The sequence below is a fragment of the Canis lupus genome, chromosome 27 (assembly GCF_011100685.1).
Source record: "Canis lupus familiaris isolate Mischka breed German Shepherd chromosome 27, alternate assembly UU_Cfam_GSD_1.0, whole genome shotgun sequence".
In the NCBI taxonomy this organism is placed as follows: Eukaryota; Metazoa; Chordata; class Mammalia; order Carnivora; family Canidae; genus Canis; species Canis lupus.
In genome coordinates, this window is record NC_049248.1 from 24,981,118 (window position 1) to 24,995,157 (window position 14,040).

At 34.0% G+C, this 14,040-nt stretch overlaps 1 protein-coding gene across 4 annotated transcripts in view; it reads left to right on the forward strand.

Annotated features, from left to right (window-relative positions):
- The window catches only part of RASSF8 (Ras association domain family member 8), a 122,613-nt gene that overhangs the window by 63,424 nt on the left and 45,149 nt on the right, over positions 1–14,040 (forward strand). For 3 of the 4 annotated variants that reach the window (XM_038577113.1, XM_038577114.1, XM_038577115.1), the window contains one exon: positions 1,842–1,961. The exons of the other annotated variant lie outside the window; for it this stretch is intronic. The gene's annotated coding sequence lies outside the window, so the exon portion shown is untranslated. The remainder of the gene's footprint in view (positions 1–1,841; positions 1,962–14,040) is intronic. 4 annotated transcript variants of the gene reach the window in all.

Genomic DNA, 14,040 nt, shown 5'->3' on the forward strand with positions numbered 1-14,040 from the left:
ATGAGTATCCAGATTTGTTTTTCTGTGGGTATTCTGTGTCCATGATGTTTCTTTCCTTCCAGGTGAATTTTAGGAGTGTGTGATTTGTTCCATCTTTGTGTCTGTCCCTCTCCCCAAATTTATAGAATCAAAATAAAGGAAAGCATATCTCCCCCCCCCCCAAAATGATGAGATTTCCATATAGGCAGCATCATGTTATTCACAGGGTTCTTTGTTGATATAGGCTCATAGACAGGGAGATGGCTAGTTCTCACTAAAGAGGACAGAATTCTCTTCATGTGGTGTGCCCACAGGACCTCCCTCCCAGTTTCTCTCTCATTGCCAGTAATACAAGTCCATTGTATAAACTCATGGGAAAATGTAGCTTCTCGACTGATAGCCACCTGATGGTATAGCATTTTGGTGTTCATAAAGCACTTTTAAATAAGTGAATTTAGTCTGCTCACAGCAGGCTAATGATAAAATATTTTTTATCAGTATTCTACAGCTGAAAAAAATGAGCCTGCATGAGTTTAAAGGAGTTCAGGGTTATATGGTAAAAATATGCAGTGAACCCACGTCTGCTGACTCCTTAAATCCTGTGTCCTTCCCATTTTATTGCTTTCTCATCAGAATCACTTGGGCTCAATAAAATCATGTAACGGGACCTGAAATAGTATCTGAGGCTGTTCATTAGAAATCATAATCGCAAAATTAGAATTTCAAATACCGTAAGATTTGACACTGAAAAGGTTACTTTTTATAATAAAAGGCCCTACTTTCTTTTTAGATATATTGTTCATTCTTCCTGATTTTATAACATCAACATTTTCTGACAAACTTTAAATTTTTAAAGATTTTTTTTCATTATATGTGTACTTTGTCATTAAAGTAGATTTCACATTGATAGAAATATTTTTTCTTTCAGTGTGGCTAGTGTTGAATAATAGTAGGCCTAGATTAAGACTCTCTGAAATTCTTAGAGTATAATTACTAGTTCTTATCCTGTACTTGGTAGGTAGGTGAGTGGACCCAGGAAGAATAAAATAGGTCTATTTTTGTAACCATTATTTTTCTAAACCTCATTCTGAGTAAGTGGCACATTTCTGTATTGCAGGGACAAATCTCAGACCTGTAGCATTGGTTTGAAGAATATGAGTGTGGACCTTTGTTACTTCATGCAGTTGTGTTCATGTGCCCCTCCTGAGTTGCCAGTGCCACAGATGCAACCACAGCTGGCTGGTGCCATATGTACAGTGACTTACTGAGTGAAAGCTCACTCACTATAGCAGATTTTAACAGGGAACCACCTATTTCAAGATCACATTCAGTGATCAGTCACTAATGAATTCTGAAAGATGCAAATTCCTGTAGTAATACTAATAGCTATTTTTTAAAAGTAATTACTGCATGCCAGGTTGTATTTAAGTCTTCATGTTCATTTTAATTTAACTCTGACAAATTTTAAGGATGATTATTCCTACTATAGAGCCAAGAAAACTAGTAATTTGTCTAAAGTCATACAGCCAATAAGTGGTAGGGTCAGGATTTGAATTCAGAGCTGCCTGACCACTAAAATGTGTTCTTAACCAGCAACTTCCACATGAAGGATGATGAAATAAGTCATGTGTGTATACCTGTACCCATGACAGACATAATGAATTGCTCATGGTATGTGTTCATGCTCAGCTGATAATCCTTTTTAGCATTACATTCTTGACATTTGTAGTCAAACAGACTTTTAATAGGCAAGGTAAAAGTGTCTTTATTAACTTTCTCTGAAATTTCAGTGGTGTGTTGAAATTGGACCAATTTGCTTTTGAGAAATAATAAATAAGGTAAACTATTGCTTTGTTTTATAGGAAGAACAAAGATGCAATATTTTTCTATGGAAGTCTTCATTGGTGTGAACAGTTGAATTGAATTCAGGATAAATTCCACTTTAGCATAAAAAAGTCCTCTCCGTGTCAGAAAATTTTAAGGCAAGTTGATTTTCCTGATTTATAATATTTATTTGAAAATGTTCTCAAGTGGATAAATGAGATAAAAAACCAATTTTGACAGTGCTAATAGAGTTCATTATAATGAAATTAGATTTTTATACAATCAGCAGAAAATGAATTTAAAATCCATTAGATTTTAATCGTAGATCAAAATACTAATCCTTTAACAATTGAATTTAATACTCTGTGTTATGTCTGTAGTTGCAGAAATAAAAAGTTGTTAGGATTACAGCTTTATTTACTTACTTAACTTGCTACTTATTTATTTATTTATTTGTTTATTTATGATTCTTTTTCCTTTCAGACCTTACTACTACTTCAACTGATGGTAGTATTTTTTTTAAATATCACGTATGATCAAACAGACCTTCCAGTGTGTCTCTTGACCCTTTGATACAAGGGATTCCCCCTCCTCACTGCAGTATTAGTGAAGAGCATCGTAACACAGGTTTCAGGGTCAGCATGTTTAAGCCAGAGGACCAATAATACCCACTATAATAAATTATCATTCCTGTCTGCCACTTAGTGTTCAGATTTCTAGAAAACAGGCTCTTCGTTATTCTCCTCTGAAACCTGACACAAAACTGAAAAATAGAAAATAACTGAATATCAAAATATATTTCCATAGATAGGCTACCTCACCAGTAGAGACTGAGATATAATTTAATCCAAATTAACATGTGAGGCCCTGGAAAATTCTTTATCTTCTGTATGTATCTTTAAAGTTAAGTAATATTATACTTTAAGTTACTTATTTCCATTTGTAAAGAAATGAAAATTTTCTTATTTTCATAGTGATGTTGTTAGGCGAAGAAAATATATAATAGTGAAAGGCAGACAGTGTATTATTGTAAGAAATGCTGACTTGAATGTGCTTTTTTGAAAAAACAAATGAATGAAGAGAAATTACTCAGTAGTGTTTCTTTAGTAACTCAACTTTTTCTCAATAACACCATTTCTGGTTTTTCTTTATTGATAAGATCCTAGCTATTCATACTTTAAAAACAGAAGACAGTACTTCTCCATAACACTGTGACCACAGACCCCACTAACTCTGACTAATGGTTATTTTGAAGTGCTGGTGGCCAGTTGAAGTTTATCATTTGTTACCAAATTACTATTATCTTTATTTTCATCCTGTATTTTGCCTGTCAAGTAGTCATATTCTCCAAAATTGGAGAGTCAGAACCTTCAAATAAAGAATTCATTTAACTAGAGGCAAGAAGGGCCTATTTTCCTTTGAAACACTTGGGAAATTCATTCATTTTTGTTTGTTTTAAACTTTAAAATCTGGAAGTTATTTAGGGTTGCCTAAGGGGTTTTTTATTTGTTTGCTTGATTGTTTGGTTGATTGGAGTTTTTGTTTTTGGATTATCTAATGACTCTCCCTGGTTCTAAAGTCTAATTGGTGCCTTTTTGTTACTTCTTTATAGTGTTTCTTTAGATTAAGAATTAGCTTTTCTGTAACGTAAGATTTTAAGATCTCCAAATAATCTTGAACCGTAGCTCACATGGCCTGGATTATTTTTTTAAGATTTTACGTATTTATTTATTCATAAGAGACACAGAGAGAAGGAGAGGCAGAGAGAAAAGGAGGCTCCATGTAGGGAGCGCAATTTGGGACGGATCCCGGGACTCCAGGATCACACCCTGGGCTGAAGACAGGGGCTCAGCTGCTGAGCCACCCAGGCTTCCCATGGCCTGGATTTTTGTTGTAATATTACCTAATGTAATTGCTGTCTGTTCTAGAAAACCACATTTTTCTAATCTGGGAAGAAGAAGGGTTTTTTTACATATATTTTATTGAGGCATAATTGATATATAATATTATTAGTTTCAGGGTACAGCATAATGTTTCTGTATCTGTATGTATTGTGAAAGGATTACCACAGTAAGTTTGGTTAACATCTGTTCCTGTAACATAGTTAAAAAAATTTGTTTTCTTGTGATGAACTTTTAAGATCTACTGCCTTAGCCGCTGTCAAATATGCAATGCAATATTAGTAACTGTCGGCACGATGTTGTACACTACATCCCATAACTTAATTATATTATACCCAGAAGTTTATACCTTTTGACCTCTTTTGCCCATTTCATCCACTCACACCCTACCTCCTACCTCTGGCAGCTACCTGTCTTTTCTGTGTATCTGTGAGCTTGGTTTTTTCCTTGCTGTTGTTTTAAATTCCATATATGAGTGAAATCATACAGTATTTGTCTTTCTTTAATGTATTTCACTTAACATAATGCCCTCAAGGTCCATCCATGTTGCTGCAAATAGCAAGATTTCATTCTTTTTTATGGCTGAACTGTATTCTATTACACATATGTCACATAGGGGGGGTGTGTGTGTGTGTGTGTCACATTTTCTTTATCCATTCATCCATTGATGGAGAGCAGTTAGGTTGTTTCCATATCTGGCCTATCATAAGTAATAACTGCAGTGACACGTAAGTGCATGTATCTTTTTTAGTTAGTGTTTTTGTTTTCTTTGGATAAATATCCAGAAATGGTATTATTGAATCATACGGTAATTACAATTTTAATTTTTTGAGGAACACTTACACTGTTTCCCGTAGTGGCTGCATGAATTTATATTCCTAGCAGCAGTGCACAGGGGTTCCCTTTTCTCCAGATCCTTGCTAACAATTGTTATTTCTTGTCTTTTTAGCCATTCTAACATGTATGAGGTGATAGATAGCTCATTGATTTGTAATACTCTGATGATTGGTGATACTGAGTGTCTTTTCATGTCGGCTATCTGTATGTCTTCTTTTGGCCATCTGTATGTCTTTGGAAGAAGATCTGTGCTATTGAGTTATGCATTTTTAAATATATTTTAGATATTAACCCCTTAACAGATATACGATTGACAGATATTATCTCATATTCAGTAGGTTGCCTTTTCATTTTGCTGATAGTTTGGTTTGCAGAAACTGTTTAGTTTGAGCTAGTCTACTTGTTTGTTTTTGCTGTTTTTGCCTTTATTTTTAGAGTCAGATCTAAAAAAATCATCTGTAGAACCAATGTCAAGGAGCTAATAGCCTATGTTTTCTTGTAGGAGTTTTATGGTTTTAAGTCTTCCAAACAAGCTCCTAATCTATTTTAAGTTATTTTTTGGTGTATGGTGTAGGATATTCTTTTGCATGTGGCTGTCTAGTTTTCCCAACACCATTTATTGAAGGGACTATCCTTTCTCCATTATACAGTCTTGACTCCTTTGTCATAAAATAATTGATGATATATGCACAGGTTTATTTCTGGGCTTTCCATTCTTTTCCATTGATCATCTGTTTTTATGCCAGTACTATATTGTTCTGATTACTGAAGCTTTGTAATATAGTTTGAAATCAGGGAGCCTAATGTCTCCAGCTTTATTCTTTATCAATATTACTTGGGCTATTTGGGGTCCTTTGTGGTTTCATACTAATTTTTAGGATTGTTCTATTTCTGTAGACAATGCCATTGGTATTTTGCTAGGGATTGCATTGAATCAGTAGATCACTGTGGATGATATGGACATTTTTAACATTTTAACAATATTCTTCCAGTCCATGAACATAGAATATCCATGTATTTATGTCTTTAATTTCTTTCATCAATGTCTTACAGTTTTCAGTATACAAATATTTCACCTCCTTGGTTAAATTTATACCTAAGTATTCTTTTTGACTCAATTGTAAATAAGATTGTTTTCTTAATTTCTCTTATAGTTCATTATAGGAGGATATTTTTATTGTCATTATTATCTCTATATAAGAACTTCTAAAGAGAGCTTTATAACTTTTTAAGTTCTGCACAGTTTTTATATTGAATGAGAAAGTTGTTTTAAGTAGTTATAAAGATTAAAATATAAAAATTAACTTTTTTCATAATTTAAATTGCTTATAAGGTTGTTTGGTGGCAGCTGTCTATGTCAGCCCATTTAAAAGTTGTGAAAATATTTTCTTCCCCTTTTTATTTATGCTTTCTCCTTTGTATTTGTCCTATTACATAAATGTTTGTATTTTTTATTTATATTAAGACAATAGATAATGAAATGTTATCTGAGGTTCATCCATCCATCAGTTGAGATCTTTCCTTTTTTCTTTTCATTTCTAGTGATTTGTAAAATTGACTTGATTGTTTATTTCTCTGCTATGCACAAATCAGACAAGTTTTCTTTTTTCACAAAAGCTTTGGATTCACATTTTTAGTATTTTCAACTGGATTTTTTTTCTCCTGTAGATGAATAATAATAAATGAGGAAACATTCTCACTTATTTTTCTCTGGTTTTTCATATGGGAGTGAAAGTCCCTATAGGATTAGGTAAGCAAAATATTTTTTAGCAGAAAAGCTTTTTTCTGTTTTGTTTTGGGTTTTTTTTTTTTTTTTTTTTTGGTCTTTTTATTTTCTATCAGTATTGTTGTTAGTGAGCATATTTATTCTGAAGTATACAAAGAAGAATAAGAAAACAGTGCTTTCTGTTGCTGGAAAAATCTTGGCCAAGTCAGGAGAGAGGAACCACATGGTCATTTTAACAGGTGAAGTTTAATATAAAGGACTATAAATATGACAGGGAATAGGAGGTGAGAGATTGATAAAGAGGTAAAGAGAACTCTGTAGAATACAAGAAGAGCAGGTATAACATGAACTTAACAGCCACTTCCCTAAGGCTGAGATAGAGTACCCAAAGAAGGGGCCCCTTGGGACTGACTTCAGAGTTTGTTGCAGAGGACCTGGCTGTGTCTCTCAGTGCAGAAAAGTCAGTGTAGTGTCTTGTTGATGGAACTTACCCGAAATCCACCCCCCTGGAGCTTGCTGAAGATGCATCTTATTAGAGGCACTCCACTATAAAATCACCCAAAGCTGGTGCTGGGGAAGCTGCTGGGTCAGCTGACCTCTCTACAATTGCAGGAGCTGGGCCCTGGGGAAGCCAGGAGGGAACAGAACCCTTCCCTCCTGCCCTCTCTAGTGTGTCTCTCCAGTGCCCTCTCTTGACAAAACTTTACATGCTGCAGTTGTCAAAGAAAATCTGTTTAAGGACTCAGATCCATTTTCAGAGCAGGCCAAAAGGATGAATTTGGAGCTGAGAGGCAATAGTTAATAACCAACATAACCTGCAAGATCATTCATGACAAAAAATTTTTCCTTTCCCATGACTATGACAGTCTGTGAAATAGCCTGATTTCATTTCTACTAAAATGTCTCTAAGAGGCATATGAATTGTTAGGCATATCAGTTTATTTAACTTCTAATGAAATGTATTACTACTTTGTAATTAGTGTATGTCTATTCTCCTGATAAATCCTTAAGAATCTGTGTCACTATAAAAGCTGATTTTTATTTATTATTTTTTAAAAAGTGCTGCTTCATTTCTTCATGCTTCTGACCTATATTCATTAGACTATAAATATCAACATACATGTTACACAGGCGATTGGAAGCCACCTGTGAAGAATTTATTCTTGGTTTAAAACTGTTTTTGAAAATATCTCTAGGAACTTGTTATTCACTTAACAAATACATTTTTTAATTTAAAAAAATTTTTTTAAGATTTTATTCATTCATGAGAGACACAGAGAGAGAGAGAGAGAGAGAGAGGCAGAGACATAGGCAGAGGGAAAAGAAGGCTTCCTGCAGGGAGCCCAGTGTGGGACTCGATCCCAGGATACTGGGATCACTCCTTGAGCTAAAGGCAGATGCTCAAGCACTGAGCCACCCAGGTGTCCCTAATTTTAAAATTCTTGACATTAACATAACTAGATTGAAGTGTTATGACATTCTGCTTTAATATTTCTTATTGACAAACAAAATTCATGAGCTAAAGAAGACTAGACTAAAAAGAAAAGGAGACTCCTGGCTGGCTGTTAGAGGAGCATGAGACTCTTAATCTTGGTCATGAGTTCAAGCCCCGTGTTAGGTGTAGAGATAACTAAAAAAATTTTTAAAAACTTAAAAAAAAAGAACAAGAAAAGTTTATAAAACTAAGTATGGATCCCTGAGTTAGCAGCCAAACAAAGAACATGATTTTAATTTGTTAGATGTATAGAAACTAAACACTTAAAATTATTTAAAACTTGAAAGCACTAGCCAAGAGTTATGTAGGTCCTGTGGGAGAACTAGCAGAAAATATCTATAGGTAAACCTGTGTTGTGCTGGTTGTACCCCACATCACTTCCAGGGAAACAGGGACATTAAATGGATACTGGGTTAAATTAAGAATATTGATCTACCTATCAGAAGAGCCTTTCACCGTATATGGTAAGTTTGATCTGGCCCCATACCTGATGACTCATGTTAACCCCTTTGTAGTCCATTATTTAGAACAACTAGTTTATGTGTGGCTTCAGTAGGTATATCCAGAATTTCTCAGTAAGACTTCTCTCAAGAGTTGAATCCAATTCTGATAAACCTGAAGCTCTCCTCCATCATGGCAAAGTGAGATTATTGTCTTCTACCTGGTTTGATTTGGCCACAGTGGTAAAGTAATGTGGTGTCTTTAAATCAAGTAACATTTACAGGTGGTCTTCTGGGTCATAGATGACATGGAGATGGACTGCACAAAGGGAACTGGAGAGCTAGACTGTGGTAAATGACTCCAGTTTGACCAACATATCTGCTTGACAAAATTGGTTACAGATTACAGAGTACTAGCATTATTCTTTTAAAATAATTTTAATAATATCAAAAAACATCCCACATGAGGTGAGCTTGCTTTTTAAAACTAAGACATAATTATCACAAGTTCAGTGAATAATAATTAGGAGTGAGTTTAGGAATGCTAAACTGATACTTTTAAAAGAAAGTATGGCTATTAAAAATAAGACTTTTTTGGTGTGTAATAAACTGATACAGAAGACATTTCTAAAAGAAAAATTACAAATACAGTTTGAGAAGTTGCAAATTATGAGTAAGTATATATTTCCCAAATTGCCTACCCTAATGGGTTCAGCACTCATCTATATGTAAAGTATGAAATTATATATTAAAGAAAAATGTAGTCTCATTACTTTGTACTCATAACTCTTAGTGTAATAGCTTTGGGTTGCAGCAAAATCCAAACTTTTGCCTCTAGAGTAGACTAAATAATATGTGTTCTTCATGCATAGGCTTATGTAGAAGAGAGAGAGAGAGAGAGAGAGAGAGAGTGTGTGTGTGTTACTAAACTGAGTTTAAAAAAAAGATACTTTATATTGTAGAAACATTCCCAAATGTAGGAAAAGATTTATCATTTTATAGAAAAGCAATGAGTTGTTATTCTTTTAAAGGGATGTTTGGATGAGGTAAAAATCTACTACTTACTTTAATACTGCATTTTTAACTTTGATGCTTTAGATAATTCTCCTGTAAGAGGGAATTTCATTTTCTTGATATCCATTGTTTGGTAATGTTTTTTAAATTGTGTCTCTGGAAGTACCTCAGGGCTGAAGCTTAAAATTTTTTTTAAAAGATTTTATTTATTTATTCATGAGAGGCAGAGAGAGAGAGAGAGTCAGAGACACAGGCAGAGGGAGAAGCAGGCTCCATGCAGGGAGCCCAACATGGGACTTGATCCTGGGTCTCCAGGATCATGCCCTAGGCTGTAGGCAGCGCTAAACCGCTGGGCCACCGGGGCTGCCTGAAGCTTAAAATTTGCAACTTTATGGCATTTGTCTGAGATGCAACAGGAAGAAAATGAGCACAAACATCTCATTTGTCACCTTATATAGTAAGAATGAATATTACCTTATATGGCAAAATAAATAAGGATTTTAAATCTTTATACTGGATTATCTGGGAGGACCCTAATGCAATCATATTTATCCTTATAAGAGAAAAGCAGAGGGAGTTTTTGAGACAGAAGATAATGAGGAAATGTGACCAGGGAGGCAGAGATTGGAGTGATGTCAAAAACCAAGGAATGCCTGGAATCACCAAAAGTTTGAAGAAGCAAAGAAAGGATTCTATACTAGAACCACTAATGGATGCATGACCCTATTGATACCTTGATTTTGGCCTAAAAATCAAAACTTATTTTTGGATGTCTGGCCCCCAGAACTATGAGAGAACAATTTTTGTTGTTTTATTCCAAGCAGTTGTGGTTATAGCAGTTCTAAGAAACTCTAATTCACTTAGTTCATAGATTGATTGAATCTTTTTTTCCCCCTAAAATTCATTATGTTAAATTAATTATTAACTCAAATGTGATGGTATATGGAGGTGGGACCTTTGGGAGGTAATTAGGTTTGGATGAAGTCATGAAGATAGAGCCCATATGATAGAACTAGTGTCTTTGTACGCAAAGGTCAGGTGGCTATCTACAAACCAGGAAGTGGGCCTTCATTGGACACCAGATCTGCTGGCAATTTGATCTTAGACTTCCTAGACTCCAGAACTGGGAGAAATAAATGTTTTCTAAGCCATCCAGTCTATACTATTTTATTGTAACAGCTCAAACTGACGGAGACACTTGGAAATGAAACAAATGCAAAAATAAAATGTAAATATAAGATTAGTCAGCCATATAAGAAAATATTTTACAGAGATTGACTACTTTTAAAAAGAAAATACTGTATTTAGTGATGGTGATAAGAATGGTATCATCATACATTGCTGTGAAAGTGAAGAAAATTTGGCAAGGTGGAACAAAATTATGGAGCCATTAGAAACTATTTTCGAAGAATAAGGTAAAAACATGATTACCATATAATACTAAGTAAAAACAGGATTTAAAATTTCATTTATATTAAGGGGGCTCCCCTAAGTTCTTAAGATCTCCTTATATATTTTGGATATTAAGCTCGTATCAAATATATGGTTTACAGATATTTTTTTCCCATTCTGTAGGTTGCCTTTCACCCTGTTGGTGTTTTCCTTTATTGTTCAGAAGATTTTTAGTTTGGTATACTCCTATGTGTCTGTTTTTACTTTTGTTGCCTGTAATTTTGATGTCATATCCAAGAAGTTATTGCCAAGCCTAATATCAGACTTCTTCCTTAGGTTATCTTTCAGGAGTTGTAACAGTTTTAGGTCTTATATCTTTAATATGTTTTGAGTTGATTATTCCATATGGCATGAGATAAGGGTCCAGTTTTATTTGTTTTCATGTAGACATATTTTGAAATCATAGAGTGATAACTTCAATTCTATTCTTCTTTCTTAAGATTTTTTTTTTATATCTGTGGTCATTTCTGGTTCCATGTGAATTTTAGGATTGTTTTACTATTCCAAGACTATGTTGAATAGAAGTGGCAAGAGTAAGAATCCTTGCCTTGTTCCTGATTTTAGAGGAAAAGCTTTCAACTTCTTACTGTTGAGGATGATGTTAGATACGGCTTTTTATATATGGCCTTTATAAGTTGAGGTAATTCCCTTTGATATCTATGGTGAGAGTTTTTATATGAAATAGTGTCAAATTTTATCAAGTGCTTTTTTTTGCATCTGTTGAGATGATCACATGATTTTTATCGTTCACTCTTAATATGGGATGTCCTTAGTAATTGATTTTTGTATTATGAGCCATCTTTGCATTCCAGGGGTAAATCCTACTTGGTCATAGTGTATGATCCTTTTAATGTGCTTTTAAATTTGGTTTGCTAGTATGTTGTTGAAGATATTTGCATCTGTGTTCATTAAGGGATATTGGCCATAATTTTCTTGTACTGACTTTGTCCCACTTGGTTATCAGGGTAATGCTGTCCTCATAAATTGAGTTTGGATGTATTTGCTCCTCCTCAGTTTTTTGAAAGAGTTTGAGAAGGATTGGCACTAATTCTTCTTTAAGTATTTGGTAGAATGACACCAATCAAACCATCCGGTCCTCGGGTTTTTGTCGTCAGAAGATTCCTGATTCCTGAATTAATCTCCTTACTCATTATTGATCTGTTTGTATTTTCTATTTCTTCTCATGATTCAGTTTGTATGTTTCTAGGAATTTATCTACTTCTTCTAAATTGTCCAATTTGTTACTCTATAATTTGTTTATAGTAGTCTTTCATCCTTCGTATTTTCTTTGGTATCAGTTGTAATGTCTCTTTAATATCTATTATCTATTAAATATTTATTTATTTGAGTCTAATCTCTTGCTTAGTCTAGCAAAAAAAAGTCAATTTTGTTAATCTAAAAATATTTTGATTTTTAAAAATTTTCTGTTCTCTATTTCCTTTATTTCTGGTTTAATGTTTATTATTCCCTTCCTTTGCTAATTTTACACATAGGGTTGTTGAGCTAATTCCTTGAGATATAAAGTTAGGTTGTTTATTTGAAATCTTTTTCTTTAATGTGGGTGTTCTTTGCTTGTACTGCTTTTGTTGTATCCATAAATCTTGATATATTGTATTTTCATTTGTCTCAACATATTTTCTCATTTCTTTTTTGCTTTTTGACCCACTGGTTATTCAAGAGTGTTCTCTTTAATTTTCATGAATTTGTGGATTTTCCAGTTTTTCCTTTGCTTTTGGTATCTAATAGCATTGCGTTGTGGTTAGAAAAGATACTTATTACGATTTTATTCTTAAATTTGCTAACTTTTGGGGATCCCTGGGTGGCGCAGCAGTTTGGCGCCTGCCTTTGGCCCAGGGCGCGATCCTGGAGACCCGGGATCGAATCCCACGTCGGGCTCCCGGTGCGTGGAGCCTGCGTCTCCCTCTGCCTGTGTCTCTGCCTCTCTCTCTCTTTCTCTCTGTGTGTGTGACTATCATAAATAAATAAAAATTTAAAAAATAATAAAAATAAAAAAAAATTGCTAACTTTTTTGTGACTTAACATGTGATCTGCACTTGTGAAGAATACATTTCCTACTGCTGTTGGGTAGAATATTCCAGACATGTTTTAGGTCCTTTTGGTCTATAGTGTTGTTCAAGTTCTGTTTCTTTATTGATCTACTCTGGATTATCCATCTGTTGTTGAAATGGAGCATTGAAGTTTATTGTATTGCTGTTTCTCCCTTCATTTCTATCAGTGTTTACTGTATGTTTTTAGATGCTATGATTTTGAACACATGTATAATTATTATGTCTTCCTGACCTATTATTATTATATAGTGATCTTGACTCTAAGAATATCAGCAAACGATTGGACATTTATTTGATTAAAGTTAAATGTGTTTTTATGATTCACTGTTTAATCCACTTTTACAATTAACCAGCCAATTGCTGTAATTCTAGCTGTAATGGATAAGAAACTTCTGCTGGGTGTTTCTGGCCTTGGAGCTTAGAATTATCTAATCTAAAGATTAGATTTGAAAGTCATTAAGTCATTAATAACATTAAACATTTATTAAGCATCTATTGCATGTTATTGCCTATCAACATGTAGCTAGTAATTGATACCATGAGAATGACTTTGGTCATTTAGGGAAAAGGTATAAAGAAGTGGCATAGAGGATAGAGCCAGAAAATTAGTGGTTAATATTAACATGAGAAAAAAATAGCCCATAGTGATGACTATTAGAGAGTTACCAAATGAATGGGAAAAGCCATGGAGAATAGGATGTAAATCAAGACAGGAGAGTATTTGGAAAGGAATGGTCAGCAGTGCCAACACTGTAGAGACATCAAAGAAGGTACAAAGAAAGAGTATATTAAGTATAAAGATATGACCCTCTACTCATGAGATTCTTTGGTGAACTTGTTGGAATATGTCATTGATAAAGGGAGGACATATGATAGTGGAGTTTGTGAGATAAATGGAAATGAATTCTAAGAATATGAAGCCATGACTAAACTTTTTTAATATCATAAAAATGTTTCACTTAGAATTTTATTCTCTTTCCCCATATTTTATGGGATTATGGGTGATTTTATTTTCCTAGAGCCTTTGCCCATTTACTGAATATTCTGTAATGACCATATTTTACCTTTGTAATTGAAAAAGAAAATTGTTATGTATCTAAAAGATACAATGATGTGCTGTAGCCTTATTTGCTAACAAAACAATGTTTTTTAAACAAGAATTTTATGAACTGCTAAGGACTTTGGCCTACTATATACATTTTTCCTTGGGATTTCCTTTGGTGCTACATGGAATAAGAAAGACTATAGTTTAGAAGGTTCTAAATCCCTAGGTAATCATAAGGGTCTATGCTGAACTGTAATC